Raw genomic sequence first — 25,450 nt, 5'->3', positions numbered from 1 at the left:
GCAGAGTAATTTTTAGTTAATTTAAGATAATGATGAAAACATTCTTTTGCAAGACAGTGATGAACGCTGCCTCATCATAGATTACCAGCAAAAGTTGTGGCTGGCCCTGGATCCCTAGAAGTGTCCAAGCCCAGGCTGGGCAGGGCTTGGAGCAACCTGGGATAGAGGAAAATGTGGAATGGGATGAGCTTTGAACTCTTCCAACCCAAACCGTCCTGTGATGACTCTATTTTAACAAGAATCACAAGTTAAACAAGTGGGTGGATAAACTAATCCCGATTCACTTTAGAAAGACATTAAATTAGGGAAAAGCTGACTTCTGATTTAATCTGGTTCCTCATTACTAACCCTTCCAGTTCTGTAAAGTCTTTCAATGCCAAGAGCTTCTTTTCAATTAAAACCCAGGCAGTGGTGGGACAACACACTGCCAGGTACACAGAATTCACTATCAGAATTATCTAATTAGTTATTTTGTTACTAATTTAATTCAGGTTTTAATTTTTAACACTAAACCAGAATGTTCAGTACCTCCAGTCTAAAAGTACATAAATAATATGAACCATGCTTTGTATTAGAGTCATTTTTTAAAGATGCCATCGGATTTTTCTCTAGAGCAACTCATTTTTTTCTGTCACTTGTTGGTTGAAACAGGTTTTCTGCATTAAGCAGTGCTAAACAGCTACTAAATAACTATTAGTTATATTAAATTAGACTATTAATTTTATTAAATTAATGGTAGTTTAATCTGAGTCACTCAGTAAAGAAGAAATTCTTATGAGGAGTGAACTGAACAGTGAAGGACAAAGCTGCAGGAATGGCACATCCATAGAAAGAACCATAAAATTCTTTGTCAATTAGAAGCAACATGTCAATTAACAAAACTACTCCAACACATGGCAATGAGTAGTTGGAAATAAAAATATTGCATCACATTTCACCTGGGCACAACTTCCAATACATCCTCAACAAACATGCAAAGTTCTGTGAGTCTCATTCTTTCCATATCATCAGCCCCAAGCCAAGACACGCTTGAAAGGGGGTGATTTTAGAGTCACAGTGCAGAAAGAAATCAAGAAAAACCCTCTGCAATCCACTTTGCTCGGACTCCTCCTGCCCTGGAGGGAACCTGTGTGGCTGAAGAGGTTTATTCCCTAATCCCCTGGCCCTGCTGAGCCACACCAGGGCTGACACTGATGCCCTCCTAGATCCTGGGGAGATCAGCAGCTTAATCCCAGCTCCCAGCTGCCCCCAGGCTGGCTGCTCACAGCCCTGGAGCTGTCAGCCTTGCTCTGGCGAGGAGCAGAACTGGCATTCCTGGCAGCAGAGCTCTACCAATCTCCTTTGTGTCCCTCTGGCATCTCTGGCTGGCTGTCAGTGCTGTCTGGACCCAATCCTGACTGATGACAGACAGCTGGAACCACACAGTCACCAAGGAGGGGTTCTGGAGGATGGATGTTGCCTCAAAAGCTTGTGACAATGTCTGCAGAGACCCAGGTGACAAGCATATTCTCACTTTCCCCCTCTATCACTGCATCATTATTAATTTTCAATCATTAACCTCCTGCCCACCTCCAGACCACTAATTTTAAAGAAGGATTAGAACAGAGATCCCAACTTCTAACACTTTTTTGCTGCTGCAAAGGCTGTAACCACAGCTCCGGGTAATTTTTAGAGAAACCAATTTCAGCTCTCAGCTGGCACAGGCATAACCCTGTTGCACTGGTCAGTGGTTTGCTGCATTCCAGCAGCTCAGCCCCTCTCCCAGACACCAAACTCCAAGATATTACCTGGAAAACAACATGCTTGTAATGTTTTTGAGCACTTTAGAGCAGGGTGGAGTGACCCTGCTGGGATGGGAACTCAAAGCCACGTTGCCAAAGGCAAATGGAGCATGAAACCGTGTGTAAGAGGGGCTGGTAGGAAAGTTCCTGCAGGGGAACAGTGATCCTGAGGAGCCTTTTAACCTTTTTAAAGCTGTGATCCCTTCACAAGGATCTGTCCAGAGCAGTCATTCAGCCTTGGCACACTGCAGGATGTGGAACAGTCGAGTCATGACTCAGATGGGAAAAGCAGCAGGAACTATCAGGGGCATGTTCAGGTGTCATTTTTGGCTTCAGAGGATTCCTTTGGGCTCCTCCACATGGATGATCCCCTCCATGACCTGCAGATCCCCCACAGAACAGAGCCCAAACAGCTTTTTCATGAAGTTAACCCTCCTGGCTGCAGCAACCCGAGGCTCTCACCCCTCCCTCTTTCACCCACAGCTCTCCAGCTAAACACACGTGAAAAAACAACACAAAGCTTAGAAACAACAAAGCAAAGAGACAAAATGCTGTGTTCTGTGCTTTAGAGATACAAACGACATTCCAAAACCTGAAATATTTATTCAAATCTTTAGGAGCAACACCTTGCTCTGGAGTTTTAATTTGACTTATTGCTGGCTATTCCAAACTAGGGGCATCCAGCATGACCACGGCAATTTCAGCTTCCATTTCCTGGGGAAGAATTTCAGCCCTGGAGTTGGATAAACAACCTCATCTTCCTTCATTACAGATTGATCTTGGCCCTCTGTTATTGATGCAGCTGACAAGGCAAAGGCATTACGGAGCTGACACAATGGAGCCTCCACATCTAAATTCACAAGTGTCCTGCCTCGTCAGTTGTCCCATTACAAATCTTCTTTGGCAGGGGATAAGGGGAAAGGACTATGTATAATTTAGCCATGAAATTTTAATTATGGGCTGAAATCAGCTGGGGTTAGAAATCAGGTTTGGTCATGGAGCTGCGTGTGAGAGAGAGGCTGAACGCAGAAGGTGCTTGACATTGAAGATGCATTGGTTTAGCTCGTTAATAAATCAGGTAATTATTGGATTTTAAAATAAGCACTGCTTTGTGGGGACAAGCTTCGTTTAAAGAACATCTGAGATAGGTCAACGAGGTTTCACCTTTTCCACACCCATAAAAATTACAGGCATTTGCTTTATGGTTAATCAAAAATAAATCAGCTGGAAATCATTCCACACCTCAGTTTTACATTGTCAATTGTGCAAAGGTCATACAAATCCTGCTGAAATCAAGGAAAATATTTACTCCACTTGCCCACTCTCCACTGGGCACATACAACTCCACACAAGGAGCCTCCCTTGCAGTGCAGGTGCCTGAATAGAACCCCTTCCCTTAGTCCTTCAGGACTTTAATCTCAACTGTACATTCTCAAGACCTGCACATGAATTTCAATATGAATTTCAAACTACTTGAAGACAGACCCCTCAAACCAGCAGGCAGCTCTGTGTAACTGTGTTAGACATAAATAGGTTCTTTTAAGCAGAGGATATAGGAGCATTTTGTGTTATAGATCCTGAGCAATTTGAAGGCAGGATTAAAGCAATAATACAGGCCACAGATCGTTAATGCAAATGCCCAAGTTTGCAATTCTGGACAGAGCCCCGGGCTCACACATCAGTATTCACGAAAAGGACTTCACAAACAGAGCAGCATGCTAATAAATTAAAAAAAAAAAAAATCACTCTGCAGAACCACAGCTGCTCAGTATAGATCATCTTTCCATTTGAATTTGTATCATCATCTTTCCAAGTCAAATTGACTAATACCAGGGTGCCTTATCCAAGGGCCATGTGGTCCAATCAAAGATCAATTTAAAGTGTGTTGGAAGAGATTGATTCATTTAATTCATGGACATCAGAAGCTTTAAGCTCTTCTCACCTTGCCAAGGCATGACTGCAGCCTCATCCCAGTCACAAAGACACACAGACAATACCCAGAGGATGCAGATTAACTAAAATGAGCTTTTATTAACTCACCTGGAAAGAGAAGCCAGCGAAAAATCACCCAGAGCTCATCCTTCCTTCAAGTATCTCACTGTGCCAGCCAGGCTGAAACCTCCCCGAGCCACTGGGGCCTTCCAACCTTCTCCAACCTTTCTTTGGAGCCTTCCAAACTTTCTTCCAACCTCTGCTGATAAATTCACCTGCAGTTCTGGTTTCTCAGCACTTGGTGGGAGCTCACACCCAGCACAAAGCACCAAAAAGAGTTTTGGTTGTTCATGTCCCAAGGAATTGGATCCACCAAGGCCCAAACCAGACCCTCTGATCAGGAGAACAAACTAAGGCACAAAATATACCACAAGAGCTTCCAACCAGTTGTATGCAAATTGAATCATCTCCAGATGATTAAATCAGGTGAATTTTCTGGCCCTGATGGCCTGCCAGCATCCTGGATTGTCATGAATCCCTCAGGAAAGGTTATGGATCTCCATCCTACAAAGGCAAGGAGCTCTTGCATTTGGGCAGGCCAGTTTCTCTCTTGTTTATGGACTGCAAAAAAAGATAGAAAAGTGTGTCTGAAAATACATTTGTTGGTGATTTATAGTACATCAGAAATACTCTCAGCTGAGACCTGAAAAAAGAGAGGTGCAGCAGCACCATCAGCAAACACCTCTGCCAATGCCAAGTGCTTGGGTCAGGTTAGAGAACCATAAAAACACCTCTGTCCCATGAAACTCATAAAAACCCAGAGGTTTTAACAAATAAATATGTTAAAAGACACAGAGGCACATCCTTCACTTTCATAACCCACAGGTATCTGTGCTCACAGGGCCTGAGGAAGAGTTTCTCTCCTTCTTTCCCCTCTGGTGTCTCTTGTTCAGCTCCTCCACAGAAAGAAAACCCAAACCAACCAAGGACCAAATTCAACATCAGGAGAGAGAGGAATTTCCAGTGAGCTTTGATTGAAAGTTCCAGTGGAGCCAAACCAGAGCACAGATTGCATTTGGGTCCCTGAGCCATCCAGTGGCCTCAGGTACCCCTTATATAATGACTTTCACTCCCCCTTGCTAGATTTTATGCTGAAATTTACATCTTCTGCAAATGGATCTCTTCCTGATTTTATGGGTTTTTTTTTTCAGAGTTTGTATTTTTCTAGTGCTACATGCAGAAATTTTACTCTGATCTCAACCCCAGAGCTCCTCTGGGCCAAGTTGGTCTTTCCCTTTCTGGCTCCTCTCTTTCAGAACAATTAAAACTCTTACAAATGTACTTTCAAAATCTTAAAACAGAATTTAAGATTATTTTTATCCACCTTCATAATGCAAAAATTCCTTCCAGAGGAAAATCTAATAAGATTGGAAAACAAAACATTAGGATTACTCAATACTCACAGAGCAACGCTTTGGCTGAAAAGCGGACTTAAAAAATTAGTTAATGTTTGATAATGAAATCAATAATATAATTATATCTTTCCGGCACTGCATTAAGCTGAAATTTTTCTTATTACTTTGTTTATTTTTCCACTCCAATACCTTTTGCAAATTAGTTATAATTAAGATAAAGCAGTGATGGCAGAAACACCACAGAACGTGGTGATTCCACTAATTTGGGCAGCACAAATCAGATTGTGGAGAAACTCATCTGAACAAGCTGCAAAATCCCCAAACTCTTAAATTATCCTTTTCAGGAGTGTTTGCAGGGCAATGCATTCTCATTTAATGAAATTTAGTATTTCTACACCTTCTATTCAGACACCTGAACACACTGTGCACAGTTCCTATTTTTTTTTTTTTATAGGAAATTCAGACTTCTTCACATATAAATATATTTACAGTGATTGAATAGAACAGCTTAAGTGCCTAAATTCCCCTGAGATTTCACTTCTTGTCATAATAAAGTGAGGACAGACAAATCCAGACTCTGAAGGTGTGCCAGGATATAAAAAAACCAGATTTTCTCAATGTAGGGAGCACAATTCTGGGTTGGTAATGAGTGGGAGATGTAACAGTCCCTACAAAACACCTTTCTTAGCAGTTTTCCCAGCTTATTTTACTCTCTGATTTACCTTTTGGCCAGAATTTCAACCTCACCCCTCCAGTTTCCTGAGCTGGAGGTGGGTTTCCAACAAAAATATCATCTTACCTTGATTGTGTGGGACTAAATGTCCCACTTGGGACTAGAGTGAGGATTTTCATCTTGGATTTATGGCCAAGCCAGGCTTAGGTGGGCTCAGGCTTTTGAACAAACAAAGAGCTTTTTGTAATCTGAAGAGAGAGGGAAAAAATAACCAAGAATTGAGCAGTGACTGCACTGTTTTCAGTGGGGTTTGTGCTGTGAAGCTTTTATTTAGACAACAGATATCAAAAATGCTTCAAAGAAATCCCCAGCAATGGGAGCAGAAATTGGCTTTCTAATGGCTGATTTTCTCCACCCTGAGAAGGTAAAATATCACCCAGCAAAACAAACAAGACAAGCATTTTATGAAACAGAGAAGAGGTTTCCCCTAATGCAGGAATCAGGGATTAAATTTCCTGCCTGGCAATACACAGGAGGTCAGGAAAGATGTTTATAATGGCATTTTCTTGCTTAAAAATCTATGAGAACAACAGATTGGTGTGTCAGGTTCAGGCTCTACTCTGCTCTGTTTCTTTCCAGTTTGACCTCTTAATCCCATCCATCTCAGCACTGAGTTAATATCTTCCTAAATCCACTGGAGTTCTCCTTCAAGTGTGCTGAAATCAGGGAGAATTTTTGCTTTAGGTACAAGTTGGACCTAAGCCTTTCATTAAAAAAAAAAAATCATAGATTTTTTTTTTTAGAATACATATGTTTAAATAATAATGTTTAATAATATTTAAGCAAGTACTTCAGTTTGACTCCCCTAATTCCCAGTGAATAAGATGATTTACCTTGCTATTAATCTTTATTTTGGTCTTGTAATACTGACTGTAAACATAACCAATAATCAAAACCCAATCAATTTCCAAAATGAAGCAAATTAATTAATGCACACAGGACCTAATATCATGAATAAACCTCAACACTAGAGGGATTGGATGCAGAATTTAGTAGGACAAGATGCTCCACTCATCGGGATCTCTCCTTTATTTTGAGGTTTTTTAGCTTCATTCAGTCCCCAAAGCTAAATTTCATTGGTGTTTTTGGAGAAGGGAAAGATTTTGCTGTCTCCATGTCCCAATAAAAGATATTTCTCTTCAAGCAAAAGGTCTCCGAGCTGGTTTGGTTTAACTGAGCCCCACACCTGGACCAGGAGGACACAAACAAACAAAGAATACCCCACTGGAAAGATGAAGCTGCTGCAAGAGAAAATACCAAAAGTGTTTTTGTATCACACTTTGCAGTGGGATAGGAACTGTCAGAAAACATTGCTGACTATCCCAAGTCCTGTATTTGAAACACAAAAGTAAATATCGCCCTACTTACATTTTAAAATATTTATCTCAATTATTATTTGCAGAAAAGAAAAAAGATCAAAAATGAAAGCCCAGCTCAGCAGCACGAGCAGCAGTGGATCTGAAACCTAATCATTAGTGAGTTGTAAGCAGGTGACATTAATTGTGGATCCTCTTTGTGAATTCCTAATCACCTTGTGTGGCAGGCACATTCTTCTCTCTCTCGAGATTTTTTCACAGAGGAGCACAGAGAGAAGAATGTGCCCACCACAACCTTGCAGCATTTTTCCTAATGCTGGGAAGCACTTTAGGATGGGTTAGGCTTTCTAATAATCCACATTATTTATTGATGCTCTATTTATGCTCCTAAATACCTGGAGACGTTTCAAGCCAGACAGAATATTTACAAAGCCTGATCAACTGACACAAGCCCTGGTTCAGGGAAGCTTTCAAGCATTTAATTATCTTTGAGGCTGGAAGAGACCTCCAAGATCACTAAATCCAGCCTTTGACTGAATATCCCCGTTCCCACTAAACCATATCCCAGACAGCTACAATGCCTTTTTTGAACACTTCCAGGAATGATGATTCCAGCACTGCTCCAGACAGCCTCTTCCAGTGCTTAACCACTCCTCCAGGGAAGATATTTTCCCTAAAATCCAACTTGAACCTCCCCAGCCCAACTTGAGGCTATTTGTTTTTGTTTTTTCAAAAGGGACTACAATGCATTAAAAAAAAACAAAAAAAAAAAACAAAAAAAAACAAAAAAAAAACAAAAAAAAAAAAAAAAAAAAAAAAACAAAAAAAAACCAAACAAAAAACCCAAACAAATCCCATATTTTTTATCCAGGTATGTGATATATATTCAGAATTCTGTATTTTAGACTCTGTTAAAAGAAGTAAAAATAGCCACCTTGACAGAATTTAGAAGAATAAAGAGATAAAGAATTAAAGGCAAATGTGAATATTATTCAATTACACTGATAAGATACTGGGCAGTTCTATTATTGCACTTAGAAAATTAGAAGCCCATAAAATGTTTATTTAGCATAAATTCTGTCCTGTAGACTCTGATGGAGGTGAAATTCTATTAGCAGTTAATAGCCTTAAATTAATGCTAGTGAGTGAGGATTTGGGAATTTTTAGTGGTCAACACTCAAAAGGTCTGAAACAACCACAGAGGAATTGTTACATTTTAAGAGGAGGATGAAGGCCCAAATTTAAAGGTTAGGTTCAATTTCCTGCCCAGTGAGAGGTTTCCTTGCAAGGCCCAGAATTTTGGGGTTGGACACCTAATGCCTCATAAAATCAGAAGCTTCCCTGTCCTCTTCATCTCTAGAAATGAAGGATGAACTAAAAGTGGAACCTGTTGACAAGGAAGCTGAACAGAAATATTTTGTATGTTATGAATAACCCAAATTCTCCATCAATGATAATCATTGCTAGAAATGTGACTTCCACCAGCCTGAAACATCCCAAATTTTGACAAAAAGCACAAGATTTGCAAGACAACAGCTGCTGGTTCACAATTTACTGTTTTAGAGCCAGACTCAAATCTTGGTAAATGCATTCCCTGTTTCTCTCTGCTAGGATTCATTAATTTTGGGGGGAAATATCAGGGCTTGTAATATTATTATAAATCACACATTTTACTCTCCCAGTCATGCTCAGCAACAGCACTGAGACAGAAGCAGAACTTGCTAATTATGTGCCACAACAAAGATTATAATGAATGCTCTCATTAACTATTCCTCTATGTTTGATGAACTAATAAATAATTTCTTCCTCAGCCATTATAAAATCATTTAGCACAAAGACCCTTTATGCACTTACAAGCCCCTCCAGGTAAGTTTTTATTCTGTATTTTTAATTATTTCTGGGTCATGATGAACTTTACCCCACTCAGACATGTTTGCTCCTTTTTTCATTGCCAGGGACATTCTGCACCAAGAGCTGGAGCTGCAACTGGATTATTTGGATTTTGCTGGGAGTCCTGGGGCATTGTCACTGCCCAGAGCGAGCCAGCCCTCACTGCTCATCCGCTTTTCCCCTCAGTGGAGTCCCCTCTCTCCTGCCAGGGTGAGGAGATTCTCCAGAGGTGTCCCAGTGCAGTAGCCAGGCTGAGAGTGGACACCAGGCTCGGGATATGGCTCATGTTCCTTTTGTCTGATGAGGGAGCTGGGAAGGGGGTCAGCCTGGAGAAAAGGGGGATCGGGGGGACCTTGTGGTTCTGCACAGCTCCTGACAGGAGGGGACAGCCGGGGGGATTTGGGATTTTATCCCAGGGAACAGGGACAGGAGGAGAGGGAACAGCCTCAGGCTGGGCCAGGGCAGGCTCAGGTTGGACATCAGGAGGAATTTCCCCATGGAAAGGGTGCCCAGGCCTTGGCTGGGGCTGCCCAGGGAGGTTTGGAGTCCCCATCCCTGGAGGTGTCCAAGGAAGAGCTGGACGTGGAACTCAGTGCTCTGGGATGGTGACAAGGTGGGGATGGGCTACAGGTTGGACTCCATGATCTTGGAGAGCTTTTCCAACCTCAGTGATTTGGGGATTCTCTCTCTGCAGCTCCCTGAAGGGAGGTTGGAGCCAGGTGGGGTTGGTCTTTTCTCCCAGGTGACAAGCAACAGGACAAGAGGAAATGGCTTCAAGTTGCACCAGGGAAGGTTTTTTATAGTTCAAAAATTGTCTTCACTGAAAGGGCTGTCCAGCCCTGGCACAGCTGCCTGGGGCAGTGGTGGAGTCCCCATCCCTGGGTGGATTTAAAGCTGTGTGAATGTGGCACTTGGGGATGTGGGTTAGTGGTGGCCTTGGGGTATGGTTGGACTTGATGATCTTATGGGTCTTTTCCAACTTACACCATCCTGTGGTTCCACCTCCCAGCAGCAGCCCTTTCCCTCAGCTCCCTCCTATTCCAGAGGTCCATGTTGGCAGGAGCCATGGAGAAGAGCCCCCAGATCCCACCCCAGCTGTCCCCTGAGCCATCCCCACCCTGTCACAAAGCCGGGAGCCACTGTCACCCCAAGCCCCAAGAGCCACCGCTGTCGCTCGTGGGGATTTTACCCAGAGTTCAAAGAAAGATGGAGAAATTTCCTTCCTATTCTGCTTCCTTTTCATTTCAGACAGGAGCAAACATGACAAATCCACTGCAGGAGAACAACAGGATCTGTTTCATTCAAATGCCTCTTCTCTCTGCAAGAGCGAAGATAGCACAGCCCAAGCACCGAGGCCGGCGTGAAATCAATTCCAGCCACCGTGTACAAGGGAAATTTGAAATACAAATAGGAATGTTCTCCAGCTATTATAAACATTGGGGTTTTTTTCTGTGAGCAGTATTGGCTTATCTGTATTATTACCACAAAGCTTTTTGGAGTTATGTGTGTAACAGCAGTCACAACAACTTGTTCCTTAAAAAAAAAGAAAACAAACAGTGATGCAGCACCCTGAGAGCAACTTAAACAGCAAAATTACAAATGAATCCACTTTACATGTGTGTTATGGGAGCCATCAGAGACTGAGCATGTCTCAGATCTCAGGGCTGGGTAAGCAAAGCAGAAAATCCATGATGATAGGAGTGATGATTGTATTTATTTGCCCGTGGGTAGCGGGTGAGATTCCCTGTCACGCTCCAGGAAGCAGGAATGCAAAGTGCTGCCTAACCTGTGGATATTTAAACAGGCTGCATCCCCAGAGCTTGCACAGCGCATGAAACACCTTAACAGCAGCTCCTTTGCTGCTCACAGGCATCAGGCACAGCAATCCTGCTTTGGCAAGCACTTCAGTAGAGTTTGAATGCCTCAGACAGGTCATGCCAGTCTAGATCCGTGATCCAGGCCAGAAATCAGCCAAAAAATTATAATGAAGGGAGCTGTGGCTCTGAACACACCCACCCTAGAGAAGCTTATCCAGTATAATGGGATTAAGTACTCACCATTTGTGTTTCTAGGAGTTCCACCCATAGCTTGCAGTGCTTTCTCAGGAGGGTTTTTGGGTTTAATGATGTGATGTTCATTAAATCAGTCACAATCTGAGCGATGCCCCCACCAGAGTCAGTACAGAGCCAAAAAAATGCTGTCATTTAGCCTGAGAGGAAGAGGGAAAATGGGGAGATTAAAGCAGATTCATCATTTTAGCCATAATAAATCTTAGAAAAAGCTGAGTTGGAAGGGATCCTCAAGGATCATCGAGTCCAACTCCTGGCCCTGACAGACAAAACCAAAGAAAATGTTATATGGCAAATGGCTACATCCCCATTCCTAAATCAGAGGGGGACACAGCCATGGACTGCAAATGGAACAGGGATAAAATACAGAAACACAACTTTGACCAGCTCTCAATCAACCCAAATACGGTATATTTGCATAAGGATAAAAATGTATTTCTATTTTGTACCAGGACTTTGTTCAATAAAAGTTACATTTTCACTATGGGCTTGATACAAATCCTGATAAAGTCACTGAAAAAGAGTCCCTTGGCCTGCCTGGACTTTGGATGAGCTGGTCAGTGATCATGATGATGATGATAATGATAATGATAATGATAATGATAATCATCATTGGACTGATGATAGTCACTCCATTGACCTGACTGGATTTTGTGATTATTTGACCAACAACCACAGAAACTCTTTCCCTGGCAAGCAAACCTGGCAAGCAACCAGTTTTCACACCAGTTTTCCTGCCATTTTTTTAAGTACCAATTCCCTTTGGGAGTTTGAACCCCAGAATTCAAGACCCTTGAGTAACTGCAGCTCCCAAGTGGACAGCAGTCCCCACATGGAATTGCTGGGCCTGGACTTTGTTCCTTTCCTTCCAGTGATTTAATGGTGCCCACTCTCTCCTTGGGCTCTTGACCCTTAAAGATATTTTTTATCACAGATCCTTTCCATTTGTGGAGTTTTCAAAGGTCACAAATCCCACTGCCCAGCTTTTCATGGTGCAGAATCCAGATTTAAACCTCTAACCGTGAAACAAATGTTAAATCTGAAAAGGGTGTGAAATATCCCGAACCAACTCATAAATACAGACACCACACTATCAGAGGGTGGGGAAGCAGCCATGAGGGAAAGGTGCTGGAGAACAGACCTAGTGATGTTATTTTAACAATGTCCCAAAGAAAAACACATTTGTTATAGCCAAGAACAAGAAACTTTACCAGATGTAGGTGAATTCACCGATATTTAAAAACAACCTCCCAAATTAATTAAAATCTCAACCTAGAGCTTACAGACTGTACTCCTCCTTAATTATACACACAAAAATACCAAGGGAGGCTGATAAAAGCAAAATATTCCTCACCTTTTCACTCCAGCTCCCCCAGCCACAGGGCAAGCCCTGACTCCTCTCGGAAGCTGAATTTGAGTCCTGACCATCCCAAACAACCCCACTTCCAAGGACACTTTGCAGCCTCGTCCAGCTTTTGCCTCACATCCTGTGCTGATTTACTGGAATAAACTGGAATTTATACACTTGAATATCAGGGGCTTTCACAGGCAAACTTCAAGATCCTTTAGTGGCCATCTCAGGGTCTGGAGGCTTCTTTAAGCTGGTTTAGTGTCCTCAGCCTGGCTGAATAGTTCTCCTCCTCACCGAGCAGAGCCGGGGACTGAAAGTGAAAAGAGATGTACTTGTGAAGATTAAAATCTCCCTTACAAATTGAGTGTATTAAGCATCTGTGCTACTTGGCCGCCTGGTGCATCAATTCCAACATAAAATAGTGTTAACTGCTCTACAAGCTTTTTATCTCTCCCAGCTCCCTGTGCCCTGGGTGAATCACGTGGGCAAGAACTGGAACTGGCCTTTCAGACAGGGAGTTAAGCAGCTCTTAAATCAGACAAGCACGATGCCCAGGCAAGGCAATTTACCTTTTTTACGCCATTTTAAGCAACAAAATCACTTTTGCTCTTCGAGGAGCGCCTCTGGAGCTGGACATTATGGATCTGATCATCATTCCTGTCCCAGCACTGCAGTGCTGTGGGTATTTATTTACTCTGTTGTCACATTTGCGCCACTTTGGCTCATTCCCACCTCCTGAGGCTGAGCTGTGATCCCTCAGAAACTATGACATTTAGTACAGGTGAAAGGGAGGGACTGGCAGAGCAAGGACTCTGCTCCAGGACAATTCTGATTGGGCTGAAATAGATGAGAGGTTGGATTTTCCCACTTTATTAGCAACCACTGCTCTTCTCTTTCAGTTACAGCACCACAAATTTGCCCATTTTTTGGAAGTTCAAACACAGCTCAAACCTAATAAATTATCTCAGAGTGATGCACATATTGAATATATTGCAGTCATATATTCTTTTTTCAACACATTCTACAAAAGAATTAAAAATTAAAATGCTGCTATTCCATTTTCTACAGCCTGAGTCACTTCAGAGGTGCCTCTGAATAACAAAATTGTGTTCAGAAAGTTAAAAGGTCCAGCCTGATTGGTAATGAACTAAAAGTAAAGATAAATAAAATTAATTTTAAAAGAAAACCACTTTTTCTTTAAAAAGAAACAACTTTTTCAATAGAAAAAGCAGTTTTTCTTCCCACTTACCTACTTTAAATTTGTTCTTAAAAATGATAACAATTTAGATAAACCAAATATTCTGATAAATGTGTGCACTCATTGTTTTGGAGCAAACTTGCTGCTGCAAAAGGAACATTTCCAGCTGCTCCCAGGTGGATTCAATGGCTGGATTTGGGAAACCACCAGGAGGAGGACAGGACTGCCCAAAGGTGACAACAGCATGTGGGCACTTGAGTTACCAAGCCTCCAACCTTTCTCATGGCAGGAGAGAGAGGAAAACCAGGAAAAGTGTAGTTTTCCAAGGGAATTTTGTGAAGCAATAAGCTTGACTTTGTTTTAATATCACATTGTTCTTTCTTCACAAGACCAGATTTTTAAATGCCTTTAATGATACAAATAAATGTTGGTGAGAACCACTGAGGTCCCACTGAAGCCAATCACAGCAGTGGAGCCTCTTTAAAAGGAAAATCTCTTTTTCTTCTTTAGAATGAAAATGCCCTGAATGAGTAGAACCCAGCAAGGATGTTACCAGGGAAATTACAGCAGCACCTTGGCTCTGAATTATTAATAAACAATATGCAGTGGAATTATTCACCCAAACAAGCCACATGTACATTAAGAAATATTCCCCACAACAAGGTTTAGCTAGAAGGCACTGTGATTAAATGGAGTTTAATTAACAGGTACAATTACCTAATCAAAAGGAAGTGCTTCCATTATTAGCCAGTGCCTGCTGTAGAAAAACTCTCTTGCGAACACCTACTGTATGTTAAGGAGCCAAATCCTTTATTGAAGCGCTGATAATTACTGAATTTACCTTCACAGGTTGATTATGGTAGCTACAAATTTCAATTTGAAATGCTTTCATTCCACTGAAAAGTAAGAGTCAGATTCAATATGTGACATTGCAATAGAGGCGTTGTGATTAAAGTGTTCTACAACAGAGCATGGGAGAAGCCCAGGTCCCTAAAAGTGGTTCAGGTAAATAAAATATATGAACTTACATGATTTGAATAACAAAATCACAGGATGGTTTGGTTGGAAGGGATCTTAAAAAGTCATCCAATTCCACCTGCTGCCGTGGCAGTGACACCTTCCACCATCCCAGGCTGCTCCAAGCCCCAGTGTCCAGCCTGGCCTTGGGCACTGCCAGGGATGCAGGGGCAGCCACAGCTGCTCTGGGAATTCTGTCCCAGCTCCTCACCACCCTCACAGGGAGGAATTTCTTCCCAAATATCCCATCTAAACATGCTCCCTTTCAATTTAAATCCATTTCCTCTTGTCCAGTCACTCCAGGCCCTTGTGTTGTGCCATGATCACAACAAACTGGGAAAGAGAAGATGGATGAATCACGAAACTTCAATAATGTTTAATAATAAACCAAATACTTTTCACAGAAGAATTATTAACTGCAACACATTTCTGTAGATCAATATACTGCTGCCACTCACTGAAGAATTTAATTTTGTATTAGAACCTTCATGTCTTCTGCAAATGAAAGCATCAACACAACCCTCCAGTATTTCAGTGCTGCACCACAACAAACTCCTCTGGACCAAATTCTAGGATCACAGTCAAGGAGATTAAATTTTTCCAGACCATGGGAATGGCTCCTGCTGGTTTGCCCTTTTTTAATCAAAGCTGCTGCTTTCCAGGGCAAGGCTGTGAGAGTGCAGCTGACCCTGGAGACAGAATTCTCCCTGCCCTGGGCACAGAGCTGATATTTTGCTGTTTCTGTTGGAGGGAGGAGGAGGGCTCCACATCCTCCCCGTGTGAACCTGACTAAAACCAAGGAATGCAGCTTCTGTTATAAAGAATATCACCTCAGGAAAGACTTGTTCTACCTCAACATTAATACAAGAAAATGAACAAGTTCAGTGGGGGTTTCTCACCAAAAACAACTCTCCATAAACCCCTAGGAGGTCGGTACTACCCAAAAGGCTGGCTCCAACATTCCCTGCCTGAGGATCTGCCCTCATGGCCAAATTACCTCCAAAACAAGTTTAAAATCTGGGGTTGCCTCAGTTCTGCACCACAGTTAAGATCTGATTTATCTCATTCTAAGTCTCCCCAAATATTTGGTGACTCTCATTTATTTTACTGTTTCCTGTTTCTTGCAATATTCTGCTTCCAATTTCTTTTGTCCTCTGCCTCACCATTAGGTCTCTTCAGCGATTTATAGCCCTAAAGTTCACTATATATTATATGGAAATGGCCTTTCATTTGAGAGGGTACTCCCTGTTCCATTTACACCTCTGCTTCCAGCTGCCTTGGGATCCAGAATTTTCCTCTTTTTATTCCTTGGGCAGCTCCTGTTTGTCTCTATCACTCTTAAGAAAATAATAAGCTGTTTTATAACCTTGCTTCAGCAAAGTTTTATTTATTACAGCACACTGAACTACAGGTATCCACAATTCCACAGGGAAAAGTTTACCTGGTATGACAGGACCGTGTCTCCCTTTATTCTGATGCAAGAAAAATTCAGAGTAAATAAAATAAACTTATTTTAGGCTGCACAACAGGAGATTAAAAGGAAAGAGGTACAGTGTGAACCATTTATAAATCAAACTGGCAAACAGGTGGAAGCCATGATCACATTAATGCAATCAGACTTGGAGAACTTCCAAATTAAGGTTTTATTCGTAGTAATGCTTTTAATTCCTGCAGCATCAATGGCAGGGAATGATCCCTCTGTTCCTACAGGAGATGGGCATGTGTTTTCCCCAGGATGTGGTTGCAGGTGTAAATACAACACAGCAAAGCAGCTGAATAACTTCATTTTTAGCATCACTAAAAGCATATTTGATAATACATCTGGGTACCCACTCAAACATTTTTCAGTCCAACCTCTGATCAGTGGGATTTTCAATTTCAAAAATGCAATCAAATGAAAAAAAAGGACCCGAGAAACTGACTTCATACGAGGAGACAGAAACACATCTTCCAGTTCCTTTTACCATGGAATATAGGAGCTCCGTACACTTTCTTTTTTTTTTACTATCCCTCCTCCCTAAATTCCAGATCTGTGGGATTAAACATATGCCAGCCTTTGCTTGGAGTTTACATCACTAGGAAAGATTTTCCAAGGCTGTGGAGAAAATGGAGATTAGTCCTGCCTTGCTCTGCTTTTGTTCCAGACACATTTGGAGTGCACAGGGGAGGAGGAAGCGCTCTAAGGCAGCGCCAGGAAGGCTTAGCCCCATTTCACACCACTTAATCACAGATTACAAATAGCAGGGGACAAGAAATCAACTCTTTTCCCATTCCTAAACATTCTAGAGTTTGTTTCTAAGCGTGTTTCTCTCTGAGGAGGAAATAGCTAATTTAACATGCTTATTAAGACAAAGGGATGAGCTCTATCCCGTTTTTAATTGGGTTATATCAAACCTAGATGGAAGGGATGTGTTTGTGGAGTTTTTACTGCAGAGCAATTAATTAAATTTACCATTTCCATCCTGCTTCTGTTATTAAATCCACTACAATTTAATACCTAAATTAATTAATACTTAAACAATCGTGCAACAAAAAGTAAAAAGTCCATGAAGTTTAAGGGTAAATAGCAGGGATGTGGACTAATCATGGAATTCTTGTAGCATTAGCTGTTGTTCCATTGCAAGAGTTCACAAACACAAGATATGGACCAAAAAAGTGCTGCACATTCCAATGCAGAGCTCCCAGGGGCAGGAAAAGGGGAATTTAAATCTTCTCAGACACTCATAAAATAATGGAATTATGAGGATTGGAAGCTCATCCAGCTGCCATGGGCAGGGACACCTCCCACTGTCCCAGGCTGCTCCAAGCCCTTCCAACCTGGCCTTGGAGACTTCCAGGGATCCAGGGGTAGCCACAGCTTTCCTGGGAAACATCTCCAACCACCTGTCAGGAAGGTGTAAAACTTCTCAGCACCTGTCCTAAAACTACTTTCCACCTTCTGCTAATGCTGCACATCCAGATGCAGAAAAATGAGGAATATGTCACGGAAAAGAAATCCTGATTTTTTTCATACCGATGGAATTAGGTTTGAACACAGGCAAGGTAAATGTAGCTCTTTGAATTCTGAAGCTCCTGGCACTCAGTAAAATGCAGAATGCTGAAGAGAAGGAATTGGAACAATTCCTTATAGAGAGAGAGAGGTTCAGAGCTGAGTCACAGGTCAAGGTAAAATTGCTGCCTCACAAAAGCTCCATTCACCAGGAGCAGAGCGTGAGAAATTGCTGCTGTGAGATGAATGCATTCCTCTCACCAGATGATTAATAAAAAGATAATGACTCCTTCAGAAATGCAATGGTTTGATATTATTATTTTTGCCTATGTCACACTGGAGCTTGTGGGCAAAGAAAAAAATCCTTACCAAGGCAGAACACTAAATTCTTCCCCTGAATAAAAGTTCAAATACCATTAACTTACCCATTGTACAGATGAAAAAGGCCCAATTGAGACTAAGAATAAATGCCTGGAATTCCCTCTCCTGCTCTTCATTTTGGAGACATGAAAACCCATCACACTCGAGGCAGAGTAATGAGTTGCTGTCGCCTTTTTGTGCAGTTTAAATGCTCAAAGCACGTTATGGATTTTATGGTGCCATAATACAAAATTTGCAAATATGTAGAACACTATCAGCATTGGGAAGAGATTTTAAATTCTAAGATTTAAGCTTAGTTCACAAGTCCTAGGAACAAGTTCAACAACTTGTGAATGGCAATAGATAAATTTTATAGCAGAATAAATATAGATTTTGATAATTAATAACTTCCTAATTTGTTTTAGAGAAGATTAATGTTAAATAATCCATAATTTTGCTTTTTTTGGAGGGATGTACACCTGTATGGACTAGCCTGCTTGATTTATTTTTTGCCTATAATGGATTTATTTGCATTACCTATAAATAAAATAACACAGCCACATCTGTAGGAGATATATTGTCACCAAGTTACAATGTGACAGTGGCACTTCCAAAAGTGTCCCCACCTCCTGCAAGCTTTACTGGCATGCCACAGCGAAAGGTTAAAAATACCAATAAATAATGATTCCAGAATCATCATAGCAGTGAAAACACATCATTTTGACATGACAAAACCATAATTGATGGCAAAATTACTCTGCTGAGCCGGAGGTGAGCACCCTTTGGTTCAGGTTGTTTTTTCTGTTCCCAAAGGTTCCTCTGCTGTCCCCTCTTGCAGATTTGTCTCATTCTTTTGGGCAGAGCCAGGCTGAGACCTTGGATTAAAGCCAAGCTGCCCAATTTCATGGCACTGCCCCTGGCACCTGATGCCTCAGGATCTGAGCTTTTCTATTTCCATCTCTCTGTAACCCTGCAGTTCTTCAGTGTGTAACTCTGAACTCCACACCCAGTGTCAGCTGCTGCTTCCCCATTTGGGGCAGACACAACAATTCCTCTCCAGGGCTGGCAGTCAGGGACACCTCACTGCCTCAGGCCAGAGAGATGGAAACAAAAGTGAGCTGGGGGAGCAAACTGGGGGTCAATGACTTCATCACCTGAAGCTGGAATTGGAGGATTGACCCCCAAAAGGCAAATAGACCAAACTCAAAAGTGTGAAACCCGTGACCCGTGGTCTATTTTGGGTGGGCTTTTTCTGCCTGAAATGTACCTGAGGGCCCTTCAACAAATATAACCTTAACTCTGTCTGGCCTCTGGTTTTAGGTAGCCCCCAAAGCCATCCCACCCCGCTGCCCTGTGCCTGTTTTGCAGGCAGGGACACACTTGGAGGTTGGATTCCCTGGGACTGGATCTCTGGCAGCCACTGCGATGCCAGCACTCCCGACGTTTGCGTTTCCCTTCCCGTCGTTTGCTACAATCCCAGCCAAGAGCTGACAAAATAAAAATCCATCAGAGTGACTTCTCCAGCTGCCAGTTTCACCAGCAGTGCTCCAGCTTGTGCTTTGATGTCTTTTCCATCTTATCTCTCATATATCTATATATATATATATATATAGATATAGATATATAGATATATATAGAGATATAGATATATAGATATAGATATACACATTTGTTTTTTCCCCAGGATCTGTCAAAACTCCCTTTACAGCCAGAGGTATTTTTCCTATAAACTCCAAGCTAAATTTTAAAAAGCCTTAAAGTAGCAATTAGACTGAACCTAAATCAATTGGTAGTTTATCACTTGCATATAAAGTGGCCTCTCCATAATTTTTTTGTGCAAAGACATTGCTCTGTCTAGAACTTTGCTGTGGCTCTGAAAATCTGCACAACAATCTACAAGTGTGGGCTTTTAAAATTTTCTGTCTTATCAAAAGAAGATGAAAGTGCTTAGTAACACAATTAGCACTCAACTTGTTTCAAGCTGTTAATGCTCAGCTTATTTTTCAGTTCTTTTTTATTCTCACCTCACCTGCAGCTACGTAAATAAAATACAGACAATTTCCACAACACAGACACTGAAATGTGAGCTCTGCTTTCAGCAGGATTGGAGATAATTAAAAACAACTCAGCTCTCAGCACTTTCAAGTTCAGGATCAGTTTGGGAAGGGATGCTCTTCCAGCTCGAGGTTTGCTGCTGATTTTAAAACACTGAACCATCAAACTCCAATTTAACTCCAACAACAAAATAATGAGTGTTGGGGGGAGGGACAGGGAGCTCTGAGATGGAACTCAAAGCAGCAGTGCCTTTGGAGATGGGATAAAATGGAATTGAGTCCCTGGCTGTGCCATGGTTCACAAAACAAAATCATGGGCAGCCTTTTTGTTGGAATAAAAAAGAGAAGAAAGAGCCTTTTTCCCTCCCAATTAAATTATTGCCAGAAAAATATTTCCTTGCTGACAAAGTGTGTCCTTCTAAAGAAAGGAAAAGCTCTGTGCCAATAACAAATGAGAATCTATATGGAATTTCTGATACATAACAAATTCTCTTAACCTGGAGGAAGAAGGATTTCTAATAGACAATCAGCATATTCATAAATGAACTGGGGTACTTTTAAAATAACCCTAAATGTCAACAAATCTCAGAGCAGGAATGCTGTGTGTTAAAATAAAAGTCTGTTTTGGTTTGGGGAGCTGATATAAACTGGGGGTGTTTTTTTCTTGATATTAATTGGAGGTTTTTTTCTTCCTTTTAATTATGGGGTGGACTTTGGACATGCAGAGATTGAACATTTGCCCAAACCTTATAGCTCCACAGTAATCCTCGAGGAAGTTTATATTGCCCTGTATTAGAAGGCTTTAAATGAATGCCTTCATTACAGGACTGGTTAATAGGATGGCCATCAACAACAACAAAATCAGCACCACGAGGGCACAAGCCATTAATATGAAAAACAAGAATCAATCCATCCGTGTGATACATTCGTCCTGTGCCCACCAAAATGGAAATCTGGCACTGAATTAAAGATGAGGTCGGGAGAGTCAGAGAGTCCTGACAGATTCTGGAGCATTAACTCTTGCTATAAATGCAGCTGTCATGCCTGACAGCCATTTAACCAGGCAGAAATTCCCAAATAAATTGATGCCCGTGCTGGGAGCTGCTCCCCCTCTCCCACATCTGAGGGCTGACCTTTGCAGAGCACCACAAATTACCAGGAATATTCAACACTCAGTTTTATGATGCTGTTACTGACACACCATCCCCAATAAAGATTTATGTCCTACACACCAGAAGCTGAATAAAGTTTACCTGGAAAAAGCTGAAGTGCCTCGAGGAGTGCAGCTCTGGAGCAATCAATAACATCCCACCTCCTGCTGTTCCATTCATTAAAAGTATAATATAGATGATAATTATAAAAGAGGAATTTCTTTTGTACTCCTGTACTCATTTTAATTAGAGGCCATAACCCTTTTCCTGCTGTATTCACACCTTGTGTTTTTCTGTCACCAATATTAATTATTTCATTATAAAAAGAGCAGCCCAAGCTTTGAAGGCAATGAGCTAGAGATCCAAAGGTGGACTGTGCGACAGAATGCACAAATCATCAAAAGCTGAATAAACTCAATTGTAAAAACTGTGGCATCCAGCGTGCAGCACTTGTTAGACCTGAAAGGGTATTTTAAAACTGCTTCATGCTTGAAAAAATGCTGCCTAATTAATCAGGAGCACATCAAGCTAAGGCAGTGGGTAAAGTCAGAGTAATTGTGGTTGCTGTTAGGAAAGCAGTGCATTGTTTTCTGGAGTTTACTCAGTCATTAGGGATCAGCCCTTTGTTCCCCACATGAAAAAGGTGACATAGGACAAGAGAAATGAAGGAAGCAAAACATGGAAGCAGAATGGATGTGGGTTTACCTTTGTGAGCTGGAATGGGAATGAGCCCTGAGGCTGGAGAATCAGAGAGGGGAGAAATGAGGAGCTTCTATGGACTCCAGGCAGGGGCAGACACAAGAACCAACAATCCTGGCCCTAAATCATCATTTTCATCCATACATTTCCCTTCAGGGGCATCCCATCACCTTCAGGTGATGCCTCAGGTTTCAGCTTTTCTATTTTTCAGATTCTGTGCTGCTTTAGTGTGTAGCTCTGAGCTTCATATTATGGGATGGTGAGCTCTCCTCACAGAGCAGGGAGCCAAAACAATTCCTTCTCCAGCTGGGCACCAAGGACAAATGATCCAAACCTCAGGCCCAGGAGCACAAACAACGTGGGCTGGAGAGAGAAAAACAAGCAGGATGGGACTGCATGGGCTAAAGCTGGAATGGGACAATGAACTCCAGTGTGCCAATGGAGCAGAGCTGATCACAGCGAGAGCCCCCGGGAGCGCTCGTGCATTTTGGGACCATTTGGGTTCATCTTGGGTGCAGCCCTGGCTGGGCTCTGGTGCTGCCCAAGGTGGATCCATGGAGGAGATCCTTTTAATGAATCCCTGCTTTATTCTGTGACTCTGCCCAGCCTCTACTCTAGGACAGCCTGCACAAGGCATCAGATGCTCACAGAGAACCCCATAAGGATTTTCTTTCCCCAGCACTTCTGCCTCTACACTGAAACACTTGTACCAATACCCTGCTTTGTAATTTCTTGATTAATATTATTTCTGTGGTGCATTATCCTTAAAGAGATCATTTGGAGGAAGGAAATTTTCCAGTTAGGATTGGGATTTTTTTTCCCTATTGTTTATATGTTCAACTGAACAGCCAACAAAGCAAAGTTACTTAGGATACATCCAACACTACTCAGTAAAAATATGTAGGAACAAATCCTTTAACTTTGACTACACAAATCCTACACTTCATCCTTAATTATCTGACTGGCAGATGACCCAAACATGAAACTTCGCAGCATTTGTGCACAGAAAGTTAATTGAAAAGTCATTTTTCTGTCTTTATCTCTTATTTATAAGCAACTTCCAGTTTTGAGAACCACAGTGTGGGCAGTGTTCCACAGATCAGCCCCCCACCTGATTTAGTGCAATCAAAAGTGCAAACAAACAAGCAGAATCCTGGTTTTGCAGATTTAAGTCTTTGAGTAATGCCCGTGGCTTGCTGAAAATCCTTTTTTATTGAAAATTAAATATGTCAGCTCAGCCATCACTTTAATTTGTTTTAAAAGATTTATTAGGGTTTGATGATTTTCCTCTTGCTTGATTTTCATGTGTTTTCCTGATGAAATTAAAATCATTGGAGCTTCCACTAGAGAAGAACTTCATCAATGTGTCAGGAGGAGCACGATTTTAATAAAACGCTTTGGGAAAGTTTCCTGAGGAAACATTTTTTAAACATTTGAGGAGGCACAGAGAACTCATGGGGCTGGAGAAAGGCAAAGCACAAGCCACAGAACTGAGCTTTATATTCTGTATTTACTGGAGAGCTGCTCTGAGTTCTGCTTCTCTTCAGCAGCACAGTCACAACTCTGCCCTGCTCCTTGTGCACATCCAGGCACCGGTGTAAAATCTCAATATTAACAACTTCTCCTGACAGCGTTCAGGACGGTGTTTTAACACTCACTGTCAGCCTGAAATATTCAGGCACCTGTAGTAAACCTGCAATTCATCATTCATGGCAGGAGGGGAATTCAGGGCAGCCTCCAGCTGTGTCTTTCTCAGGAGACTTTTCCAGCTGTGGGACCTGGATGCCACCCAGCTGGGGATGGGGGGCCTTGGGCTCCCTGTGCCAGTGGTTGGGTGTAAGATTTTCCATTCCAGCTTTTTAGGAGTAATTTTAGCATGTCCCTTATCTTTTAAGGTGTCCTTCATCTTTCAGCTGCACCCACCATCATCATTTCACCCCTGAGACCCAGCACAGGTCTCTCATGGAACTCTCAACATTCAGCACCATGGAGAGTTAACAGAGTACCCGGGAAAATCCCAGGGAATGTGAATTAAATATTGGGAAGGAATTCTTCCCTGGGAGGGTGGGCAGGCCCTGCCCCCAGAGCAGCTGTGGCTGCCCTTGGATCCCTGGAAGTGCCAAGGCCAGGTTGGGATGGGGCTTGGAGTAATCCGGGATAGTGGAAAATGTCCCTGCCATGGTAAGAGGTGGAACAAGAGCTTTGAGGTCCCTTCCAACCTTCAAGATCATCACCTCCAACCATGCTTCAAAATAAAATTTTCAACAACCTAAATGGAGAACAGCTAAAAATATCTAGAAAATAAAGGTATTTTAATAATTCCAGAAATCAAAGCTTGAGATCTTCTTTCATGAAGCTTGACATAAAATACACCCTATATAAATATATAAATAACCATATAAATACATCCTACATAAATAACCTTATAAATACATCCTATATAAATATAGAAATAACCCTATAAATACACCCTATATAAATATGTATATGTTTGAAATTGTTCTACTTCCCTTTGGTGCTCAGCTGCAATAAAATATAACTCCATGTGCTCTCCAGGTATCACAGGAAATAAAATCTGTACCTGCAGAGAAATTCCACTTTGAGTTAGAAAATTGTCTGCCCCTCACAAATTACACTCTGCCGGCGGAAACGTTTAAAAAATAAATTTGAAATATCCTTCCAGTCAGTTAAAATTACTCAAAGTGAACATTTGGGAAAAGCTGTGGGACAGATACATGAAAACACTACAAGGGAGCCCCATCCAACATGGAAATGAGACAGCATTACCAAAATGCAAATTCTGTCAGGTCTGCATTGCCAAGCTTTCCTCAGAAGATCCAGCCTAAATTAATATTCAGGAACAGGGAAAAAGGAACTGAGTGCTAAGAAATATGAAGTGATGGATACAGGGGAGGAGAGTCTGAACTATCCAGGTCCCTTCTGAGTCTCAGTATGAGTCGTAGCAAAGCAGGAAAACTATGGGAATCCTTTCCAGCAGCTGAGAGCAGACCTCTTTTTTGCTGGAAGAGCAGCTGAAACTTTAGGATATTTAAGTAGGATGAAAAATAATACGAAAATATTAGAATACATTAAATAAATCCCTGATTCCCTCCTGAAACCTCGTTCTCAGGAGCATCACATTGGACTGGTGGCTTTTGGAAAGATGCAATAAGAACCATTATTGACATGGAAAACTTTCTAAAGCAGCACTCTTTGCCTTGGGCACAAGGGAAATAAGAAATGAATAAAAAGCCCAGACTTACAACAGCAAAGGGATGGTGGAATCCTGTTCTGCTGTCTCCTGATGTAAAAATTCAGGAACAGCATGAGGCTACAAAGCAAGCAGGAGGATTTCTTCCATACAAGATTGAATTAGACACTTGGAATCCTCAAATCACCAAGGCTGAGGACTTTGCCAGCTGTTAAAAACACCTATATTCCTTTACAGACCACGAGGGAAGGCAAAGTTACAGTATTAATGTAAAAACATTAAAA

General features: G+C 41.8%; 1 long non-coding RNA gene across 1 annotated transcript; it reads right to left on the bottom strand.

Annotated features, from left to right (window-relative positions):
• Positions 1-4,144: 4,144 nt before the first annotated feature.
• On the bottom strand, positions 4,145-25,347 carry LOC137479550 (uncharacterized). The gene is made up of 6 exons (XR_011002332.1): positions 25,219-25,347; positions 12,491-12,797; positions 11,125-11,276; positions 10,257-10,385; positions 5,928-6,049; positions 4,145-4,334 (listed from the first exon to the last, which is right to left on the bottom strand). It is a non-coding gene; the product is annotated as an uncharacterized lncRNA (long non-coding RNA).
• Between the last annotated feature and the right edge of the window lie 103 nt (positions 25,348-25,450).

This window comes from Anomalospiza imberbis, chromosome 10 (assembly GCF_031753505.1).
Source record: "Anomalospiza imberbis isolate Cuckoo-Finch-1a 21T00152 chromosome 10, ASM3175350v1, whole genome shotgun sequence".
Classification (NCBI taxonomy): Eukaryota; Metazoa; Chordata; class Aves; order Passeriformes; family Viduidae; genus Anomalospiza; species Anomalospiza imberbis.
The sequence above is the reverse complement of the archived record's forward strand: the minus strand, read 5'-3'. Positions and strand labels throughout refer to the sequence as shown.